A 17049-nucleotide genomic window follows, 5' to 3' on the forward strand; every position below is an offset into this window, starting at 1 on the left:
AAGGGCTGACCTCAGAAATAACTTTAAAAAAATTAATGGCAGGGGTGAAAAAGATTAAAATGGATAAGTTTAGAGAAATGGAGCTGAAATATTTTACGAAATGATACAGGATACCAGCCCAATTAGCCAATATGGTACAGGGGATGAGTTCGAACTGTTGGCACTGTAACAAGGCTAAAGGAAACTTGGGAAAGGCGCCAGGACCGGATAGACTTACAGCCAAGATTCATAAGAGCAGTAAAGGAAATTTACAGAGACCAGAGTGCAGCAATTGTGGTGAATGACGAGGTGACCAAGAAATTGACTATAGGTAAAGGAACAAGACAAGGTTGCCCGTTGTCTCCACTGTTGTTTATTTTGGTTTTGGAAATACTGATGATACAGATACGAGAAGACAATGCAATCCGTGGAATAAAAATAAAGGACTTTTCCTATAAGGTCAGAGCATTTGTGGACGATATAATGCTAATTGTGGAAGATCCAATGGAGAATATGCCAAAAGTAATAGAGAAGATTAAGGAGTTTGGAGATTTGGCAGGATTTTATGTAAACAAAAAGAAGTCAAAGATATTATGTAAAAATATGACCAAACAAAAACAACAACTATTAATGGAAATAACAGACTGCGAAGTAACAAGTAAGGTGAAATATCTGGGAATTGAACTGACTGCAAAGAATATAGATTTATTTAAAAACAACTATGAGAAACTATGGACTCAGATAGAGCAAGACTTGATTAAATGGAACAGACTGAATTTGTCATGGTTGGGAAGAATTGCAGTAATTAAGATGAATGTGTTGCCAAGAGTGATGTTTACAGACAATACCAATTATCCGAGACTCTAAGCAGTTTGAAAAATGGCAGAGGAAAATATCAGATTTTGTTTGGGCAGGCAAAAAGCCTCAAGTGAAAATGAAAGTGTTACAAGATGCAAAAGAAAGAGGCGGAATGCAACTGCCCAACCTAAGACTTTATTATGATGCAATTTGTTTAGTGTGGTTGAAAGATTGGATGATGCTGAAAAACCGGAAATTACTGGCCTTAGAAGGATATAAAAAAATATTCGGATGGCATGCATACTTATGGTATGATAAAGTAAAAGCGGACTCTATGTTCTTACATCATTATATTCAGAGAAGCCTATTCACAACTTGGAAGAAGTACAGAAATTACCTACAAGATGGAATCCCCTCATGGGTGGTTCCATATGAAGTAATAGATCCAAGAACTGTCGATAATGAACAACAGTGTCTAACATACAAGGAGATAACCCGAATGGAATTTTCTAAACCTAAAATAAAGACGCAGGACGAGTTGTCTCCAAGTTATGATTGGTTTCAGTACAGACAGATCAGAGATCTTTATAATTCGGACTGTGTGAAGGGAGGGATAAGAATGGAGAATTCGGAATTAGAACAGGCACTTTTACAAGAGGATAAAAAGGAAATCTCTAAGGTATATAAAGTGCTGCTGAAATGGTATACTGAAGATGAAACAGTTAAAGTGCAAATGGTGAAGTGGGCTATAAACTTTAATAAAGAAATAACAATGGAGGCGTAGGAATACTTGTGGAAGAATACAGTGAAGATCACGACATGCACCAATATTAAGGAGAATGTCTACAAAATGATTTATCGTTGGTATATGACACCAAAGAAAATTGCGCTAGGGAATTTGAACACGTCTAATAAATGCTGGAAATGTAAAAAGCATGAGGGATCTTTGTATCATATGTGGTGGACTTGTGAGGTAGCTAGGCAGTACTGGGGGGAAATAATAAGAGTAATAAGCGAGATTTTACAATTTCAAATTAATAAGAACCCAGAACTCCTGCTACTGAACTTGGGAATGGAGGACATTCCAGCACAATATAGGACATTGCTATTTTACATGACAGCAGCAGCTAGACTTTTGTACGCGCAAAAGTGGAAAGTGCAGGAAGTGCCAACTATTGAGGACTGGATATATAAATTGCTGTACATGGCGGAAATGGACAAAATGACAAAGAAACTGAGAGACCTTGATCCAGGACAGTTCAACATGGATTGGGAGAAGCTGAAACAATATTTAGTGAAGAAATGGGAGGTGGGAGGAGAACTGTGGCAGTTTGAAAATTACTGAAATACAATAAAAGTAGAGGGAGGTGACTTTACCGGGGGGTGGAGAGTTAAATGAGAATTTCTAAGCAACTATTTTATTAGACTATTATATATAGCATTAAGTATTATAGGTGTTATTACAAGAATTATAATGATAGAAATTAAGTAATTATAAGGATAGAAACTAATTAATTTCATTTCTGGCAATAATTGTATAATGGGACAATTTTATAATTGTAATGAAGGAATTTAAGTAAGGTGGGAAAATATATATTAATGTATAGATTATGTATTAAATTGATTGAATTAGTTTGGAGGTATATATGGGTCAAATTGGTTGACTATTTTTGGTGGATAGTTGCATAATGGAAGAAAAATATAATTATATAATTAAAACAGTATGAAGATAAGATATGTAGAAAAAGTAATATATAGAGTATAAGTTAAATTGGTTGACTTATATTGAATGTACTGTTTATAGAAGTATCTAAAATTATGCTAAAGGAGGGATAAATTGTTTGTCCCATATTGAAGATGAGATTGTAAGATAGAGTATAGAGTATCAAAATTAGCTAAATGATTATTGTCAAAAGAAAATATGCCAAGAATGTATTATTTAGTTATGCATAATTTAGTTGTTAAAGTAAGCTGGAAGACAGGAGGAGCACTGTGTTATATAGATAAGCTTAGAAGAAAAGTGAAAGTTTACGTTTGATAGATAGAATAAATTTAAAATGAGTAAGGGAAAAGGGACAAGGGGTTGGAAAACTGTTGGAAGTCAACAAAAGGGGGGGAAAGGGAGGGGGTTAGAATTGGAAAAATTAAATGAAACTGATTGTAATGTACAATTTAATGACATCTAATCCAATAAAATTTTTTTAAAAAAAGAAGTGGAAAAAAGTGGTAGTTGTCGGGGACTCTTTGCTCAGGGGTATGGAATGCCATGTCTCTGGGCCAGATCCCCTATTCCGAGAGATGTGTTGCTTGCCGGGGGCCAGAATTCAGGATATTACCGACTGGCTGCCGAAATTCATCAAGCCTGCTGGTAAGTACCTGTTTGTGCTGATTCATGTGGGAACGAATGACACGGCTGTGAATACTGTTGCAAGAATTAAAGAGGATTATGAAGCTCTTGGAAGGCAGTTGAAGACATTGGGGGCTCAGGTGGTATTCTCTTCTATCCTTCCAGTCACAGGAAGAGGGACACGCAGGGAGCGGACCATACTTGAGGTGAATCGTTGGCTGAGTTGGTGGTGCCTGCAGGAGCGCTTTGGGTTCTGGGACCATGGGATAGGTTTTCTTAGAGAAGGCCTTCTAGCACATGATGGGCTTCACCTCTCAAGGGCAGGGAAGAAAACGTTTGGAACGAACCTGGAGAACTTCATCAGGAGAGCTTTAAACCGATGCCGCAAGGGGAAGGTGACGATCGACATGGTGATTTCAATGACGAAGTGAAAACAGTGGGGACCCACCTGGGTAGGACAGGTCAAACAAAGGTACAAGGCTACAAGTGTCTGTATACCAATGCCCAAAGTATGGGCAATAAGAAAGAAGAGCTTGAGCTTCTATTGCAAACAGAGGGCTACGAAATAGTAGGAATTACTGAGACTTGGTGGGATGATTCCCATGACTGGAATGTGCTAGTGGATGGGTATGAGTTGTTCAGGAAAAACTGGAAGGGTAGAATAGGAGGTGGAGTGGCGTTGTATGTGAGGAGAGGGCTTGATCGTCAAGACGTTATGGAGAATGGGGCGGACAGCCCAGTGGAAAGCATATGGGTAGAAATAAGGGGAGGAAGGACAAAGGGTATTCTTGCTGGAGTCTGCTACAGACCACCTGACCAGCGAGAATAAACGGATGCTGCCCTCTTTGAATAGATTGGAAGAGTATCCAGACATCAGAAACTTGTAATTATGGGTGACTTCAACTTCCCTGATGTGTGCTGGGAGACAGGCTCAGCAAAGCATCATGAATCACGCAATTTCCTGACCTGCCTGGCCAATAACTTCCTTTTTCAAAAGGTGGAGGAAGCTACAAGGGGCTCAGCCATACTAGACTTGATATTAACCAACAGGGAAGAATTGGTAGATGAGATGAAGGTGGTGGGGAACTTAGGGGGAAGTGACCATGTCCTCCTTGAATTCCAGGTGCTGTGGGGGGCCAAGGAAGTTCATAGCCAGACTCATAGGTTAAATTTTCGTAGGGCCAACTTCGATTAACTCAGAGGCTTGATGAGAGTCATTCCATGGGGGAGTGTGCTGGAAGGGAAAGGAGCGAGTGAAGGGTGGGCCCTTCTCAAATACGAGCTTTTGCAAGCTCAAGCCCTCATTATCCCAGCAAGACGGAAACATGGTAAGGGCTCCAAGAAACTGATGTGGATGTACAGAGAGCTCCAAAATAAGCTAAGGGAGACAAAGGAAATGTTCAGGAAATGGAGAGAAGGACAGACCTCTAAAGAGGAGTATATGAGGGTTACTAGGTACTGCAGATCAGCCATCAGAGAGGCCAAAGCTCAGTACGAACTGGGTCTGGCCAGGAGGGCTTGCTACAATAAGAAAAACTTCTACAGATATGTGAGAAGCAAACGCAAGGTAAAAGAGGCAATTGGACCACTGTTGGGAGTAGATGGAGAAACTCTGATGCAGGACAGAGAAAAAGCAGACAGGCTTAATGACTTTTTTGCCTCTGTTTTCTCCCTGAAGAACTCAGGCACATCTAGAGATAGTAGAAAATGTGGCAGGACACCTGAGTGGCTAATTGACATTGACAGAGAGGTTGGGGAGAGGCATGTGGCTGCACTGGATGAAAACAAATCCCCTGGGCCGGATGAGGTGCACCCAAGAGTGCTGAAAGAACTTTCTAGAGAACTTGCAGATCCCCTGTCCATCATCTTCAAGGCCTCCTGGAGGACTGGGGATGTGCCACAAGATTGGAGAAGAGCGAATGTTATCCCAATCTTTAAGAAAGGGAAGAAGGATGACCCGAGAAACTACAGGCAAGTCAGTCTGACTTCTGTTGCTGGGAAGATATTAGAACAGATTTTAAAGGGATCAATCTGTAAGCATCTGAAGGACCACTCAGTGATCCGGGGAAGTCAGCATGGTTTTGTTCCTAACAGATCTTGCCAAACCAACCTGGTTTCCTTCTTTGATCGAGTGACCAGCTTACTGGATCGGGGGAACTCTGTTGACATGATTTATCTGGATTTCAGTAAAGCTTTTGATAAGGTCCACCATGACAGTCTGATGGGCTAACTGGAAGACTGTGGAGTGGACTATAGGACAGTTCGGTGGATAGGGAACTGGTTAGAGGACCACACTCAAAGAGTGGTGGTCAACGGCATATCATCAGATTGGAGGGAGGTGTCCAGTGGGGTGCCGCAGGGCTCGGTTTGGGGTCCAGTACTTTTCAATATTTTTATCAATGATCTGGATGAAGGAGTGGAAGGGCTGCTCATTACATTTGTTGATGATACCAAATTGGGAGGAGTAGCAAACACCCAAGAAGACAGAATTAAAATTCAACAAGACCTGAATACTCTGGAGAAGTGGGCAGCTGTGAATAGGATGCAATTCAACAAAGACAAGTGCACCGTATTACATCTGGGCCACAAAAATGGGAAGCACAAATACTGGATGGGGGATACACTTCTGGGCAGTAGTATATGTGAAAGGGATCTTGGGGTAAGAGTGGACTGTAAACTAAATATGAGCAGTCAGTGTGATGCGGTGGCAAAAAAGGCCAATTCAATCTTGGGTTGTATCAAAGGGGCCATAACATCGAAATCGCAGGAGGTCATAGCCCCTCTCTATACTGCCTTGGTCAGGCCACACCTGGAGTATTGTGTGCAGTTCTGGAGGCCTCACTTCAAAAAGGATGTGGACAAAATCGAGAGGGTGCAGAGGAGAGCGACAAGAATGATCAGGGGTCTGGAGACTGAGCCCTATGAGGAAAGGCTGAGGGCCTTGGGAATGTTTAGTTTGGAGAAGAGGAGGTTGAGGGGGGCATGATTGCTCTCTTTTAAATATTTGAAAGGCTGTCATTTGGAGGAGGGCAAGGAGCTGTTCCAGTTGGCAGCAGAGGGTAGGACCTGAAGCAATGGGCTTAAATTACATGTAGAAAGGTTATTAGGGAAAACATTTTCACGGTCAGAGTAGTCACCTAGGGAGGTGGTGAGCTCTCCCTCGCTGGCAGTTTTCAAGAAGAGGCTGGATGAATACTTGTCAGAGATGCTTTAGGCTGATCCTGCACTGGGCAGGGGTTTGGACGAGATGGTCTGTATGGCCCCTTCCAACTCTATGATTCTATGAACTTATTTTAGCTTCAATACAGGCTGACCAACTACAGTTGGCAAATTCAGATAATAAATGATACGTATACCTAGGGGGATCAGAATTAAAATGGAGTCTCAACCAATATTTGATAGTGTGAAGCCATGACTTGGTGGCCAACAGATTCTGACCTTACTCTAAGCATAAGACAGCATATGGAACACGCATAGGAACCCCCATGATCTTACGCAGAAAATTAGAGTGAACACGTTCAACTGAATTGTTAATAGCATCAATCCAGTGTTAGGCCCTGTACAATAACGGAGCTCCAATTTTGGCATTGACGGCTTTAAGAGCAGCAGGCACATATTGGTTACCTCGATCAGAAAAATAAAAGCAAGATATTGCTGCAGCATTAACTTTGGGTGCATTAATAGTCATCCTATGGTGGAAGGTCCAAGTAGCATTAGATTGGAAATAGACACTCAGGTATTTAAAGTGCTTAACTAGTTCAAGTCTATTACCATTGACAATCCAGTTATACAGTTTCCGGGAATTGGGAAGAACCAATAACTTAGATTTTTCATAGTTCAACTCCAGTCTGTTGGCCACACAGTAGTCAAGGCAACGGTTCAATAAATGATTCAATCCAACATGGGAAGAAGACAGAAGAACCGCATCATCTGCACATAATAACAAAGGCATAGAAATGGAGCCAAGTCTAGGACTGTGACCATCAACCAGTGACAAAAAAGGGGCAAGCTCATTTAAAAAAAAGATTAAACAAATGGGGGGCTAAAATGCACCCCTTCTTAACCCCCTTCTTAATAAAGATCCTGGGTGATGTCAGACTGTGGCTTGCTAGAAGTTGCAACTCAGCCCACCTCTTGCAATAAGACAAAAGTCCATTGATTTCAAAAGGCTTTACTGAAGATAGTCAACCAATAGAGTACACATTCTAAGATACATTGATCTTAGCTGAACTGTAGAATTGTTACGAATGCCAAGCAAAGGATTAGGTACAGAATAAGCAGTTCCCCTCAGGCCCCATCCTCCCCCACAGTTCTCAAAACAAACAGCCCGAGGGTGAGAAAAGGAAAGTTTCTCAAGGGCAGCAGGAAGGCGGAGGTATGTAGACGATAACAATCCCTCTCCCTCTACTAGGCTTCCAGCAGCAGTCTTCCCACCTGCAAAAAGCACACTTGATATACTGACAAAGTTAAAATGGAGTCTCTTTGGCTTAAACACAATCAGAACCTGACAGGTGAGAGTCTCCCAAGGGAAGAACACCTGACCTGGCAAGACGTTGATGAATAATGTTGCGCTCAGGGCTGGCCACAATGGGCAGGTGGCTCACTGGTACTGGCTCACTGGTACTGCAGATGGTCCCAAGGTTAGTTGCCAGGAAGTCAGTAGACAAGGAGCTGGCAAACAAGAGTCCAGAAGTCAGGCCAAGTTTCAGAGCCAATATATCAGTCAGAGAGGGGAGCAGGCAGAAAGGAAGTCAGAAGGCAGGCCGAGGTCAGAGTCCGATCAATCAAGAAGCAAAGCAGGGCACAAGGCAAGGGCAGGGCAGGACATCCAGGCGCAGCGCTCTGGTCACAGGGAGTGGTGAGCTGAGTTGCTTCCACACTTGGCTTCTTCAAGTCCTAACTAAGAGCAGGTGTTGTCTCTTTGCCTAATAGCCCCAGCTGGTGCTGTGCCTGCAAATGAGCACTTTTTCTCCTCTCCAATAGCTGTCTTTGCTTTATTTTTCCTCTTCTCAGCTGGCCCAGGGCACCCAGGTTTCTCTTTTGCTCTGGGGGAGTCTTTGTCTCCAACAGCCTTTGCAGAGGTTTCTGGCTGCTCCTCATCTCCAACAGCCTCTGCAGAGGCTTCTGGCTGCTCCTGCTGAGTTTCCTTCGGAGCAGCAGCTGTCACGGCTGGCTCTGGCTCCAGAGTAGATCCTGCTGGCTCTTCCATGGCTGGCTCTGGCTCTAGAGTAGCCCCTGCTGGCTCTTCCTGCTTGTCCTCTGAGGAGGACTTTGGGGCAAGAGGTAAGGTGACCAGTCGAGGCTGAGGCTGACTCATGACACCATCCCCCCTCCCAAGGCCCCCTCCCCTTGAGGGCCCTGGTTTAGTGGGGTAGGCCTGGTAGAACTGGCAGATGAGACGGGGCACATGGAGGTTCTTGGCTGGTTCCCACGATCTAGCCTCCGGTCCATAGCCCTTCCATTCTACCAGGTTCTGCAGATTACCTTGGTACCAGCAGGAATCCACGAGTCGCTCCACTTCATACTCCTATCCGTCCACTAAGACTGGGGGAGGCAGTGGTATAAGTTCATGGAGGGGATGTGGAGGTGCTACAGGGGTGAGCAGAGAGCGATGGAATACGGGATGGATCCGGAGTGTTAGCGGGAGCTTTCAACGGTATGCCACAGGATTGATCTGGGCTGTAATTCGATAGGGCCCGATGAACCGGTGATCCAATTTATAGGAGGGCAGCTGTGACTGAATGTACCGAGTAGAAAGCCACACTGAGTCCCCCACCTTCAAGGGGTCTCCTTCCTGCTGTTGCTGGTTCGCGGTTGCTTTGTAGGCCTGTTTGGCCCGGTTCAATTGTTCCTGCAGAACCAGATGTAGGAACAGAACAAACAGGGAAGGTAGCAACTGGCCCTTTAACTCTTCTCCTGCCTACATGATATACTGTGCCTTTAAGGTCTCAGAATAGAAATTACCTGTAATTGGCCAACTTGACGCGGTGATTGCCCATTGAGAGACTTCCACTGTGGAGCGGTATCCAGTTCGGTTGGTTTGAATTACTTCATTGAATGCATTGACTATAAACATTTTACATGGGTGTGCTTTCCTGTGAGTATGTATGGTGCTGCTTATTTTTGTTTTCGGGTAACTGCCTGTGGGTGTGGCTAGTATATGATTATTTCTATTTATTTTTGCCAGTTGAATGCCCTGAGGAAGCTTTTGCATGGTGAAACGGGAACGTCAGAAGATGCAAGCATTTTCCCCATTGGCTCTTTAATGAACCATATTTTTGGCATACCTGAAGCATCACCTACACAGATTGTGACGCATCCTTTGTGACTAGAAATTGATGTTACTATACATTACTTTAAACAAACCAACTTATTTGTGTTATACTGTATATAAATTGCCTTTATTATACAGTGCATATTACTTAAATGAACTTGCTCATTTGTGTTAAACTGTATTGGGTCCCCATTTTTTCATATGCATCATATATTGTTGACTTATAGATTGTATATATTTATCTTTGTTGTCAATTTACTACATTTTTGATTGAGCAATATACCTTTTAGACTGTGTTGCTACCTTCCCTGTTTGTTCTGTTTGTATCTTGAGTGGGAAGGGGAGCCCCTTGCTTTCCTTTTCTTCTTGAACCAGATGTAGGGCCTGCAGCTCTTGGACAAAGGCATCTGCCGATGGTAAAGGTGAACTTGCCGTTGTTCCGGAAAAATAACGTGGGTGGCATCCGTAAATGGCCAGGAATGCGGTCTGATGTGTAGAGGCATGCACTGAATTATTATATGCGAACTCGGCCATGGGAAGAAGGTTTATCCAGTCATCCTGCTGATAGTTTATGTAGCGGCGCGGGTACTGCTCCAAAGTGGCATTGGTCCGCTCCATCTGTCCATCTGACTGTGGGTGATAGGCTGAGGACAGATGAACCTGGGTTCCGAGCAGTGTCTGGAGGGCGTTCCAGAAGCGAGAAGTAAATTGCACCACCCGATCTGAAATCAGGTGCCATGGAATTCCATGGAGCCGGAACACATTTTGGACATACAGGTATGCCAGATCTTTGGCTATAGGCAGCATTGGGCAAGGCACAAAGTAGGCCAGCTTGGTGAACAGGTCGACAAACACTGTGATGCATGTATACCCTTTAGAGGGTGGCAGATCTGTGATAAAATCTATGGACACGGTTTCCCAGGGCCCCTCGGGTGTTGGCAGCGGTTGTAACAGTCCTGTTGGCTTCCCTGGAAGGTCCTTGGTCCATTGGCATGTATCACAGGACTGCACATATCAAAACACCTCCATCTGCATACAAGGCCACCAGAAGTCCCTGGATAACAGGTGCAAGGTTTTGTACCTCCCAAAGTGACCAGCACCCAGGGCGTCATGGGTAGGGATGTGCAATTCGGTTATCATATAACCGAAAAAATACTGAAACAAACCTGTTTCGATGGTTGTTGTGGGTTTTCCGGGCTGTATTGCCGTGGTCTTGGCATTGTAGTTCCTGACGTTTCGCCAGCAGCTGTGGCTGGCATCTTCAGAGGTGTAGCACCAAAAGACAGAGATCTCTCAGTGTCACAGTGTGGAAAAGATGTAGGTCATTTGTATCTACTCAGGAGGGGTAGGGTTGAGCTGAGTCATCCTGTAAGAGTTTCCCAGGGTGTGGAATGCTAATGGCGGGAGGCTTCACTGTGTCCTGAGGAGGTTCTTTTGCATATGGATTGGTACTTGATGTGCTAATCTTCTCTGCAGGGCTATTGTCGGGGATAGAATGTTTTGTTAGCCTGGTGTTTTTCAGAACTGGAAACCTGTTTCGGTTTGTTTCGGCACTACCGAAACTTTTCTCGATTACCGAAACATTTTGGTAATTCCAAAACAGCGATTACCGAAACGTTTCGGTAATACCAAAATAGCGATTACCAAAACATTTCGGTATGTTTTGGTAATCGTTTCGGTAACCGAGAATCGCCATTTTGATTTTGCTAGCCGTTTGCATTGCAAGCATCTTGCAAAATCCTGCAGGAAGCTACAGGTTCCTGCAGGCTCTTTGAAGAGGGGAGGGTGGAGAAGGAGTGAGTGACTCACTACCTTCTTTCACCCCTCGCCCCTCTTGCAAAGGAGGGAATCCTTTTGCTTTGCAAATGCAAGGTGCTTGATTGCTTGCTAGCATTGCACTTTGCATTTGAAAAGCAATGGAAGCAAGCAGATTCCCGCCAAAATTCCCAGGTAGGGGAGGGGGAGCCGGAAGGAGTGATAGTGTAGGAGTGTGGGGGGGTAAGGCAAGGGAGGGGGGGACTTAGGAGTGACCAATCCCACTGCTGCATCCTTCTTCCAGCCAATAGATTCAAATCTTTGGCAGAAGCTGCATCAGGGGATTTAAATTTGTGGCAGGACTGGGTCAGCCTCTGTTGCTGCTGAGAGAGGAGAGAAACTGCTTCTTTGCTGCCTGCCTTCGTGGACTTCTGAAGTGCACCTGGTGGACATCTGCCTGGACTTCTGCCTGTGGAGGTTCAACTGTGCTGGACATTCATCTGGAGAGGAGGACTGGTAGGATATTTTTTTTTCTTCAGGGGGATGATGGGAGGAAGGGAAGGCACAGATTTTGTTTAAATTAATTGATGCTGGGCCAATTTGCTGGCCTGGCCTCTGCTAAAAAATGTTTCAGTTTAGTCTTGTTTTCTTATGGCTTGGCTTGGGTTACTTTTTCAGGTTGAGAAAGCGGATAATTTTTGGGGGTGGGGGGGGTTTCAACACTGCTTGCTTGAATGTTTCCTGCCTTTTAAATCTCTGGACTGGCTCTTCACTGTGCTGCCTTTGGCCCACAGGCCTGCTCTGCAGGGTGGGCCTTCGTTGTTCCCATGGCTTGGCTTACTATTTCTGCTTGAGAAACAGGATGATTTGCTTGCTTGAATGTTTCCTGCCTTTTAAATCTCTGGACTGGCTCTTCACTGTGCTGCCTTTGGCCCACAGGCCTGCTCTGCAGGGTGGGCCTTCGTTTTTCCCACGGCTTGGCTTACTATTTCTGCTTGAGAAACAGGATGATGTGCTTGCTTGAATGTTTCCTGCCTTTTAAATCTCTGGACTGGCTCTTCACTGTGCTGCCTTGGCCCACAGGCCTGCTCTGCAGGGTGGGCCTTCGTTGTTCCCACGGCTTGGCTTACTATTTCTGCTTGAGAAACAGGATGATGTGCTTGCTTGAATGTTTCCTGCCTTTTAAATCTCTGGACTGGCTCTTCACTGTGCTGCCTTTGGCCCACAGGCCTGCTCTGCAGGGTGGGCCTTCGTTGTTCCCATGGCTTGGCTTACTATTTCTGCTTGAGAAACAGAATGATTTGCTTGCTTGAATGTTTCCTGCCTTTTAAATCTCTGGCCTGGCTCTTCACTGTGCTGCCTTTGGCCCACAGGCCTGCTCTGCAGGGTGGGCCTTCGTTGTTCCCATGGCTTGGCTTACTATTTCTGCTTGAGAAACAGAATGATTTGCTTGCTTGAATATTTCCTGCCTTTTAAATCTCTGGCCTGGCTCTTCACTGTGTTGCCTGTGGCCCACAGGCCTGCTCTGCAGGGTGGGCCTTTGTTTTCCCCATGGCTTGGCTTACTATTTCCGCTTGAGAAACAGGATGATTTGCTTGCTTGAATATTTCCTGCCTTTTAAATCTCTGGCCTGGCTCTTCACTGTGTTGCCTGTGGCCCACAGGCCTGCTCTGCAGGGTGGGCCTTCGTTGTTCCCATGGCTTGGCTTACTATTTCTGCTTGAGAAACAGGATGATGTGCTTGCTTGAATGTTTCCTGCCTTTTAAATCTCTGGCCTGGCTCTTCACTGTGTTGCCTGTGGCCCACAGGCCTGCTCTGCAGGGTGGGCCTTCGTTGTTCCCATGGCTTGGCTTACTATTTCTGCTTGAGAAACAGGATGATTTGCTTGCTTGAATGTTTCCTGCCTTTTAAATCTCTGGCCTGGCTCCTCACAGTGGCTTTGGCCCTGTGGGCCTGGCTAGGCCGAAACCAGGCCAGGCTCTACACTGCAGGGTAGGCCTCGCTTTTCTTATGGCTTGGATTACTACTCCCTGTTTCATCTTTCTGGGCAAGCAGTGGAACGAAACTGTCTGGGAGCTTGTTTATGTCAGGTTCAGAATGCTTTCATGTATGTTCCTGCCTAACCGACTCCATTTTTAATCCTTTCAGTGTTTAAGTGCTTTCTTCACAGGTGCCAAGGTTCCCAGGCAGCTATCTCACAGAGAAGGATTGTTATGACTACTGCTGTTCCACCCAGAACCGGCCGTGAAGGACTTTCGCTTTCCTAGCTTCAAAGGGAATGTTTTCAGAACTATGGGGGGAAGTTGGGCCTGCTGGGATCTGTTACTTTGTACCTCATGCTTTGCCTGTCATTGGTAACAATTCATATGTACCATGCTGAATATTGTATTCAGGCTAGTGGACTATAATGAACTAATTCTTCAGTAAAAACCTTTTGGAAACAATGGACTGTTGTCTAATTGCAGAAGGTAGTCTGGATTAAAGACATTATCTAGCCACAGCTCTGACATTTTGTTACCATTTTTGTTACCATTTTGTTTTTCCAATGCCTAAGCCGGATCAAATGGACTCCAAAGCTGTCCCGCTCAGGGATCCTTTGTTTGACCCGTATGCCTCCCCCGGCTCCCAAGGATTGGAACCTCAAGGACCTGTACCAAGAGGAAACAGCTCCTCTGTTACTACGCTCTACACTCTCACTCCCAGCAGTGCAGATACCTGGCCCAGAGCTACAGCCGAACCACTGTTTTCCGTACCCACTCCAACGCAGTGGGGCGCGAGACCAAGAGAGACGAGGGAACGGAGGGCCAGTACGTTGTTCACGCAAACACAGGTGGATAGTCGGCGCAGTTTGGAGTCAATACCTGAGCATGCCAGCAGCCAACCGTGGCTTTACTGGAACAGGACGACCGAACAAACGGAGTGGGAGACGTCCCGCCGTGGCGCCCTAAGCTGGGATTATTCGGAAGTCACCCCGTGGTCGGGGCAACAAGACGTAAGTGAGCACCAGTGGGTGCAGCTTCAAAGCAGAACGATTGCAATTGATTCTGGAATATCAGCAATCACTGGTTTGGCGAAAGGGATCTTATCCACAAGATCTCAAGAAGAACAAGGAGTGGAAGAAATCATACCTGGTCTACCGAGGCCACATACTGAATATGTGCCCACTTCGCAAGCTACTGGTTATACAGAACAGGAAGAGGCACCATGGTCCCCCACGGCCCTGGCGTTTGGTGTGGCAGCGCCGCTACAACCCGTACCTGGAGGGCCTCCCCAGCCGATCCCGGGAGGGCCTCCCCCACAACAACCTCAACCTTATCCGCAGCAGCCTCCGCCGCCGCTACCGCCAACACCGCGACAGCCTCCTTTACAACTCGCCCCGCTCGACGTCTACCCGATGCCAGCACCAGCTCCCAGGCAAGAACTTCCCATGGGTTGGGTTAAGCTGGAAGCTACGTTTGATGGAGATCCTTCCAAACTGGGATTTTTCCTTGTCCAAGCAGTACAGTTTTTCATTCGATGGGGACATCTATTTGGAAGTGAAGCCAGTCAAATCGAACACCTGGGATCGAGACTTCAAGGCAAAGCGGCTGACTGGTATGTAGGACTTTATGATATTGGTGCCCCCGAGTTGAATACACTTCAAGGGCTAGTGCACGCGCTCCGTGCCCAATATGAAGATCCCCTAGAAGAAACTAGGGTCCGGACTGAATTGCAGTCTATTAGGCAAGGCAGCATGTCGGCTAGAGACTATGTTACAAAATTCCGACAGCTCGCTGCCAAATGCCCAAGGTGTGAGGAATCCACCAAAATCATTTTATTCAAACAGGGATTAAATCCTAAATTGTTGGATAGAGCTCTCATGCAAGATAACCCTCCTACGCTGTTAGGATGGATCCAGTTAACCTGCGAAGTAGAAAATCGCATGCTAGAAGTTCGTTTAGTGGAACAACATCAACAACCCGCGGGCCAAAAGCGCTCCTCAGTCCTTGTTCGAGGGAGCCAAGGGGCTGGATACGCTACTCGTGGAGCAAGAGATGCTAGATGGCAACAAGGTTTGTGCTTGCAGTGTGGTCAAAGTGGCCACTTTGCAGCGCAATGCCCGTACCGGCCTGTGCAAAGACCTCCGCTCCAACTAAGACGTCCAGCCCCCGCAACTTACTCGGCGCCACCGTGCCCGACACCAGCTCCCAGATCAGTGAGGGGCAGAGGAGCACCTCGGAAGAACCTCCTCGAGAGAGGGTTAGAGTTGGAAGAAGTTATGGAATATGATTCAACAGCTCTAACCGGGGAGGAGAATCCAGAAAGTCCCGCTTCGGGAAACGAAATGGATCTGTCGTAAAAGGACCCAAACGACAGATCAAACCTCAGTCCGTTCCTACTTTGAACAGACCTCAAGGGTCCATACTTTTCATACCGGTAATCTTAGTAAATCCAGATAGAAAAATGCACATCCGCGTGCAAGCTCTGATAGATTCGGGCTGCTCAAGAGACATTATTGCACCAGCCTTGGTGAATGGATTAGTGCTTCCTGTACGAGAATTGGAAACACCCGTTATTTTTGAGCAAATGGATGGCACTAATATGAACCCAGTCACTACTGAAACCACCCCGGTCGTAACCGGCATGGGACATCACTGGGAAGTAAGATCGTTCGTCATTAGTGCCACTGCCAAATACCCCTTGATCCTGCGAAGCCGGTGGTTGTGTGACCACAACCCCTATATAAACTGGACAGAAGGAAGCAGCACGTTCAACCATGACACCTGCAAAAGTCACCGTTGGGATACAAATTGGGGTACCAATCCTACCCACAACGAGTCAGCTCTCCTCACCCAGGAAGAAATTAATCAAATACCCAAGCAATATAGAGCCTACATCCAAGCCTTCACGGAGGAAGAGGCCAATACTCTACCTCCACATAGGAGGACAGACTGTGCTGTAGAAATCTTACCAGGCGCCTCGCTGCCTAAGGGCCGCCTATATCCCATGAGCCCCAATGAAAGAGAAGAACTCCGCAAATTCATTGACACTAATCTTCAAAGAGGATTTATACGACCTGCGAACAGCCCGCACGCTGCGCCAGTGCTCTTCGTCAAAAAGAAGGATGGGGGCTTAAGACTGTGCACTGATTTTCGGGGACTTAACGCTGTGTCATCCAGCAACGCATACCCCATCCCGCTCATTAGAGACCTTCTCAACGTCGTGGCTCAAGGTAAGATCTTTACAAAATTAGACTTAAAAGATGCCTACTTCCACGTTTGTATCAAAGCAGGGGATGAATGGAAAACCGCTTTTAACACGCCACTCGGCCAGTTTGAATATTTAGTGATGCCGTTCAGTTTAGCTGGGGCCCCATCGGTTTTCATGTCCATGATTAATGAAGTGTTACATGAATTTTTGTACAAAGGAGTGGTGGTTTATCTAGATGATGTCTTAATATATTCAGAATCTGAGGAGGAACACGTGGATCTTGTAAAAAGGGTTCTGACCACACTAATGTGTAACAAACTGCCCATCAAACTATCTAAATGTGAATTTCACCAAACAGAACTCACTTATTTGGGCTACTGCATCTCCAAAGATGGTTTAAAAATGGATCCGGGCAAAGTACAAGCAATCCAAAGTTGGCAAACTCCTGCTACTCGCAAGGAACTACAATCCTTTTTAGGTTTCGCCAACTTCTATAGAGAATTCATTGCAAACTTTGCTCAACTTACACTCCCCCTAACCGAACTGTTAAAAACGAAAGATAAGGGATTGGGATTTATGGAGGTCTGAAGCAGCTCCATTTGCGGAGCTGACCGGACTGCCGTTTTAAGCGGCCGGCGGGGTGAAAATAGCCCGCGGCCGACTGCTCTCAGGCGGAGAGCAGGCAAAGAACGCTCAAGACCCTAGG

This window comes from Eublepharis macularius, chromosome 13 (genome assembly GCF_028583425.1).
Source record: "Eublepharis macularius isolate TG4126 chromosome 13, MPM_Emac_v1.0, whole genome shotgun sequence".
Taxonomy (NCBI): Eukaryota; Metazoa; Chordata; class Lepidosauria; order Squamata; family Eublepharidae; genus Eublepharis; species Eublepharis macularius.